The following is a 7500-nucleotide window of genomic DNA, read 5'->3' as shown; positions in this document are numbered from 1 at the left end:
AGCTTAGCTAATTAGTATAATTGTACTTGGAATTTGATTAATGATACATTTTGCCCGTTTATAGGTGATTTTACATGTCCAAATAAGCCATATATTTTGATACATTATTGCCTGGATTCTCTTATCGACCTCAGAATTAGAGATCCAAGGACTAACCACTCAAAGAACATAGCTTCTGTCATATATAATTTAGATAGGTGCCAAAACCTTACCAATGTAAACGCGCAGGAAGTAGGCGGTGGTTGCCGACCTAAGACCTCATCTTCCCGATCCTTGGCCAATGTGGGAAGCAGTTTCAACCGCTTCCCTAATTATTTGATATTTGCTGACCCATGCATACATGTACAGAATCTGTTTCCATGTCAACAGGTATACCGGGGAGAAGGGACGGTCATAGTAGGGTAAGAACCAGTCAGATGCTGTTGCATCACCTGCTACCCAGAGTTTAGACAAGCCCTCAGACCACCCAGCAATGTGTGGGGAATAAGAACAGCTGGGAAAACAAGATTTTGCCGTCGAATACGAGTTTAGATCAAGTCCAAGGAGTGAATGGGCATCCCTCAATAGGCCCACCTTCCATGGTAAGCCTACCTCAGTCATGGCTGGCGTCGCTATGTCACAAGATGTCCAATAACTATTCTTTTTTTTCTTTTTTTTTGTAACAATCATATTCATATAACCGTGTCTACACCAATCCCTTCTCCCTGTAATTTACTATAAGTAATTGTTAATTACCATTATGATAAACTGTTTAAATAATTTGAAAGTTAATGAGAGACATATTTCTTCTGTTATGTAATTCTCAAGATTTAGAATTTTATTTCATTCGCGTTGAAGAATATATCTGCTCATGTTTCTGTGAAAATAAACTTAGACATTAAATCCTCTCGCGATGTAAAAGTAGTTTAATTCACCGCCTCTTATCATTTATTATTAAATTGCCACGCCAGAGTGAAAATTTGGCGGCTTTACAGTGGGATAAAGAGTATCAAAAATAAGTTTAATAACGAGCAAAGGACCGAGTGCCACAGCTACTAAAAATTGACTTTAGACGTGAAGAAATAAGAAAAAAGAATGACACATAAGAAGCAAGAGAGACATCTCAGGAGAAGAGGAAAGGAAAAACTCGGAAGGAAAGGGAGTTAGAAAGACGAACGAAAGAAGATAAAAGACGAATGGATGTCGAGAATAATATCAGCCGGGAAGGGAGGCGTGAACCAGTCACCCACAGAGGACCAACAAGGAGGAGACCTTAGGGCCATTCTGCCGAGACGGGCAAGCCGGAACACACGACACCCAAGGGAGGAAACACATGGGACGAAACAGACTCGTCACCAAGAGGACGACACGACAATGTTCATGTGTGAAAAGAAATGGTACGCCCACATGTACGCCCAAAATTGTCAGTTTGTTCAGTTTCCCGTCGCAGGAGCAACCAAGGTGTAATAAGATAAGGTGAGTCACTGCGCATGGTGCTGGGAGCTCGGGTGTGCTCTGTGACGTCACCTGGAGAGTTCCGAGCGTTTATTCGTCAGCTGTCCTGTGAAACCAGCCTTGTTATTCGGGCCTTTTTTTTTGGATTCCAGGCATTGCGTTTATGACAGTAGGCTAATATCCATGTCTTTAAGACTATATTCTCAAAATAAATATGATAGGGAATATAATAGCAAGAGAAATAAAAATTTATGTGTGGGCAAAATCTTTATTCCGAACATTTCATTGAAAATCTTAATACGATCATCTCTCTCTGTCTGTCTCTCTCTCTCTCTCTCTCTCTCTCTCTCTCTCTCTCTCTCTCTCGTTTCAATGAAATAAATTTTCAATATTGCTGATAATTTTTTTTTTATCATTTTTTCACGACTTTGCTATAAAATTTTTCCTTCTAAGTTTAATATTTTTATTCTAAAATTTAGCCTACTTCTAATAATAAAAAGTTCATCACCTCCTCGGGAACATTAATATTGGAGGCTTTGAATACATCAATAAGATATGAAATGCCTTTAACTCTTGGTTTGAGAGTATCACCATGGAAAATTTTGAATGAATATTCCATATTATTTATATTTTCTCTAAAATGATTACATGACCTATATAATACCTTTCTCTTTACAAATAATATCCAGTTATCGCCTGTTTCATCTACATCAGCTCATTTCTAAATTCAAAAGCCACGAACCCTCCCATCAAAGAACTTAAGGACTCAATACCTACCAGTGTTTCGGGTTTTATCTCTATTAAATCTCTTACTTGATTTTCCTTTCTCGGTCTCATTGTTAACAGGCAGAAGGTGCTTCATGAGACACGCGGAAATATATAACTCGGAATCTAGATAATTGGGAGCAACATTTAACCTTTGAGATTGACCACTTATATTTAAGCACTCTGTAGTGACACAAGATTTACAGTAGCTTCATCATTATTACAAGCATGACCCTAGCTCGTTCACTTTTGTCTCTACACACTATGTATAATCGCTATATTAAAATTCCAAAGGTGGTGGATAACCATGGTAATAACAAATTTGTCGTTTGAAAGGAAAGAGATGCTCGACTGTGTTTTGACATAGCCATCTTGTCATCTAGAACTGTAATCCTTACAGTCAATGCAACATGTTTTACGATAATCCTTTTACTGGAACAAAAACATTTGGCCTTTCAATTTAGCATTGATATCAAAGTATAGCAACTATTTCAACTTGACGTGGACAGTTCAAGAACGCACCTCTACCTTTCTTTACGGCATACTTCATGTACGAGTTATTCAAGCCAAACCAACTAACCATCAAAGAAATAAGATTAGATGTTTCATAACAAAATTGACTTTTTAATAAGCATTTGTTACTACAAAATTTGATGGAATTAGCCACTGAGGAAGAGAGTACCTGAACTGCTTTTTTCAAACATTGCCGTTTATAAACTTTCACGGTTAAGTGACTCATTAATTTTGTAAGCTAATTTGAAATCATTTACTGATATAGCTACGATTTTTAACATTGATTTTGAGGTAATAATGTTATCTCCAGCCTTAAAACCATAGTCTATTAAATAATTTTGAATTAAATTGATTAGATGGGGTGGATCTGCCAAGATAAAAACTTGAAAAATTTCGAAACAACCAAAAATTTTTTTATATTAATCTGAAGCTCAAATAATAGTATTTATACATACGTAGAAATTTTCTTTAAACACTCTCTCTCTCTCTCTCTCTCTCTCTCTCTCTCTCTCTCTCTCTCTCTCTCTTATCTTTAGAAACATTCTTAACATCGTAGCTAAAGATTTACTTGGATATGAAATATAATTGATATATCCATATATTCTCGTGTTTTTTAAGTGAACCTATTCATATACAGTTTTCTTAGATGACCAAAATGCCACATGCAACATACGCCTAGTAAACGAAGCTAAGGTCACGAGATATTAGCGATAGGCTTACCTGAATCACAACAGAAATTACATTATCAAAAAGATTTTGCGACAGTCTTAGGGCAGTGATTGAGCAAGTCTGCCCAAGGTTTCTGGCAAAATCATTGGGTTGGAAATGTGACAAACAAATTGGTGCAGATTTGGCATTGATACCCTCATTTCTTTTGCATATATTCACCCACTTCTTACATAGTTCTGCATCTTTCGGGAAACGGTAAAATCTATTTTTTTTTTCATCACCAACAGTTATATTGCTCTTATAAGAATTGGAGCACCCATATATGACACATATAACCATGATGAATCTGTCAACGCAAATGAAAACAAAAACGTCTGTGAAAACAGAAAAAAACAGGCATATCTCCCGCCTATGTGTCGCCTGGCTGAACTCTCCAGGTGACGTCATGCGCGTGAGTATAGAAAACGGGACCTCTAGGTAACTCACCTTATCTACATTTACAGCTACAGTATAGGGGATAGGATAGGTGGGGGAGGGGAGGGGGAATTAGAATTTTGAAGGGATTGGAAGGGAAAGTGTTAAAATGATATACAGTGGGAGGTGAAAAGATTGGGGCTGACCCATTAGCTCTTTTATGTTGGTTTATTGTGTCAACATCATGCCTTTTGGACTACCAGGAGGTGATTTCTGCTGCCATCCTCCGTGGGACTTGTGTTTTCATGATTATTCCTTTTCCAGGGTTTGTTTATTTATTTATATTTACTAACCTTTTTTTTTATTGTTTTAATACTCTGGATTTGGTTCATCCTGAGCAATGAATGGAGCTATCTCTTTTCCACCAGGAATGTTCGTTTTGTGTGTCTGTTATTTCATCAATCGTTGCAAATTCTGGGTGAATATTTTTTAATCTTTCCCTGGCTTGTGTGGCCCCTCTGTGATACCTAACATTAACTGATTCAAGATTTTATATACCATGGAGTGTTTCGTTGATTTCATAATTATTGTTGTTCTTGTTGTTGTCGTTTTTGCCATCATCATTGTTAATATTATTATCATTATTGTTATTATGATTTTGGTAATGGCCATGAATATTTCCCATGTTTTAATTTTGAAATTTTTTTAGGGTTTTCATCTTTGATTGAGCCATTGTGTATGTTGGTGCTATTAGATATTGAAATAGAGGTTTTATCAGGCTTGTTTAGAGATTTATTCTTACGTTTTCATCAATAGTTTGAATGGTTCTAATACCCCTTTTCTGTGTTTTGCCAGTTGGAGTTTTTGTTTAATATGGCAGCTTATGTCACTTATTTTAATAAAAAGACCAAGGATTTCAATTTCGTTGTTAAATGGAACATTTATGTTGTTTACTGTTATTGGAGTTTTGTTTGCTTTGTGATACTGATAAAAGTTAGAATTTGTGGCTGTTTGTTTTAATTTTTCCGTTGTTTTCCTAATCATTTATTCTTTTGATGTCTCTTTCAGTTTTTAGTTTTCAAAAAGGTAATGAAATTTTTAGGATGCATTAATACTTATATTATGTCATCTGCATAGGCATAGTTTATGGCATATTCGCGGGTGGTTGGCAGATCTGCTGTGTAGATTATAAAAAGTGTTGGGGATAGTATGACCCCTTGTGGTACCACACTTTTTATATCTATCGTTTCTCCCAGTTTCCCATCTCTGCTACATATTCTGGCAGTTCTGTCTTATATGTAGCTTGAGAGGAGTTTTTTATCATTCTTGGTAGTTCCAGTTGGAGTATTTTATATTTTAGGTCGTCGTGTCACACTTTATCAAATACCTTAGAGATATCTCTGCAGATTATATTGCATAGGTGATTTTTTTTTTAGAAGGATCATGGCTATAGTTTTATAAAAAGTCATAAGGGATATTTCAGTACTTCTTTGTGTCCTGAAACCGTGTTGATGTTTGTATAATATATTGTTACTTTCTAGGAATCTTCTTAGTCTTGTGTTTATGATTTTTTTAAACACTTTTCCGGTCACTTCCAACAGTGTAATTGGTATCATGTTTTCTGGCTGTTTTGGGTCTTTCCTGGGTTTGGGAGGAAATATGAGAATTCCTTCTTTGTTTGGTTTTGGGCAATATCAAATTAAGATTGTTAGGTTTAATATATGTCGGAGTCTTCTCCATGCCATCTTTGGTGATTTTGATAGCATTATCTTATTAATGCGGCTTTTATCTGGTGCTTTGTGTTAAAATGATTTCACTGCTTTCAGTATCTCATGTATTTCAATGTCAGCTGTAAGGTAATTGCTTTCATTCAGTCTTTGCAGATCTGGATTTTGTTTGGGGTTTGTTCTTCCCCTATTTTCTTGTGGGAAGTTGAGGACTTCTGTTTCTGTGTCCCTATCGAAATTTGTATATTCTTAGTGTGTAATTCCGAATATGCTTACCCATGTTTCAGTTGATAATTTAATTTGGGCTTCCATATTTTCTATTTTATCACTATTCCTGTCGATTAAGTATGATATATCTTTTTTTTTTGGTTTTCCCAGTAATCTTTGTAGTTTTTCCAGAATGTGTCTGTCACTTTAATGCTTGTTCCAGTTTTATTATCGTGTTGTTCCAGTTTTCTCTGTTTAATCTACTGTATTCTTTAATTTTCCCGTTTTGGATGTGCCTTATTAAGATGTCTGTTACTCTTACCCATCGATTTGTGTTTGTTTGTAGGTAATTTGATTGTTGGGTGAGTAGTTTCAGATGGTCACTATCTGGGGTGTGTTTGTGGTATGTTACTCTCTCTATTGTATAAACTGTTTCTATTGTTTCTGAGGTTTGCTACTCCTCCCTCTCCTTTTGATATCTGCCCTTTCTCTCAGGACTCTGATGATCACCGAGAAGTACACGTGTCCTTTATTTGTTGATTTTCTCTCAAAGGAATAACTCAAACACAGTTATTTCTATTTTCAATACATTTGATTTCCTTAACACTTCTTATTGTTGTCACTTACTCAGTGCTATTTTTGTTTACGTTTTGTTTCCAAAGAGATGTTGAAAAAGATATATATTCAGCAATCAAAGATTTCAAACCACCAACCTAAACTTTGTAACTATTACGATACTTTGTAATCCAATAAATGAAATCAAACAATATAATTTTTCCCTCATTAGTTAATCATACATTGTGAAATCCATTCACTTCAGTTATACTGTAGATGAAAACATTATTCCATATTCCGAAGTAGCTACTTACCCGGATTTCCGGAAATGTTTCCGTGAAGATGGTAGCTTTTTATCATTATATATATATATATATATATATATGTATATATATATATATATATATATATTTATGTACATATATATATATATGTATATATATATATATATATATATACTGTATATATACACAGTATATATATATGTGTGTATAAATATATACATATATATATATATATATATACTCTGTGTATGTGTATATATATATATATATATATACATATTTATATGCTGTATATATATATATATATATATACACATATATATATGCTGTATATATATATATATATATACACATATATATATGCTGTGTATATATATATATATATATATATACAGCATATATATATATATATATATATACAGCATATATATATGTATATATATATATATATATATATCAGTTACTCTATTCAGGAATTCAGACAGGGAAGAGGTTGTCTGCTCGTGTAGCATTGTTGTGTGTAAGATTATGTTGGAATCGATAAATTGAATAATCTTTCACAATTTAATGGCGGACCAAGCTCTTTTCAAGTCGAGAAGGGAAGTATATATGATAACGCTCCTCTAATGAAATACACTAAAGAAAATATTCCTCAGGTGGATATAAAAAAGCTTCCCTTTTCAGTCTGAAGTCAATATGAGGCTCAACTGATAGAAAATAAATCATTAAAGGAACAAATAAAAGATAGGTATAATCTCTTCCAAATATCCTGTTAGAGTTGCAATGTCAGTGCATGAAAATACATTACGAGTAAGGAATTATGCAGATAAATCGTGAAAGAAACAAACAGAACTTATATATAATTATACAGTAATAAAATAAAAAAAAAAAAAAAACATAAGAACCAAGGGTGAACGGGGACATATCATCGT

This window comes from Palaemon carinicauda, chromosome 16 (genome assembly GCF_036898095.1).
Source record: "Palaemon carinicauda isolate YSFRI2023 chromosome 16, ASM3689809v2, whole genome shotgun sequence".
NCBI classification, from domain to species: domain Eukaryota; kingdom Metazoa; phylum Arthropoda; class Malacostraca; order Decapoda; family Palaemonidae; genus Palaemon; species Palaemon carinicauda.
This window is presented reverse-complemented; position numbering follows the sequence as displayed.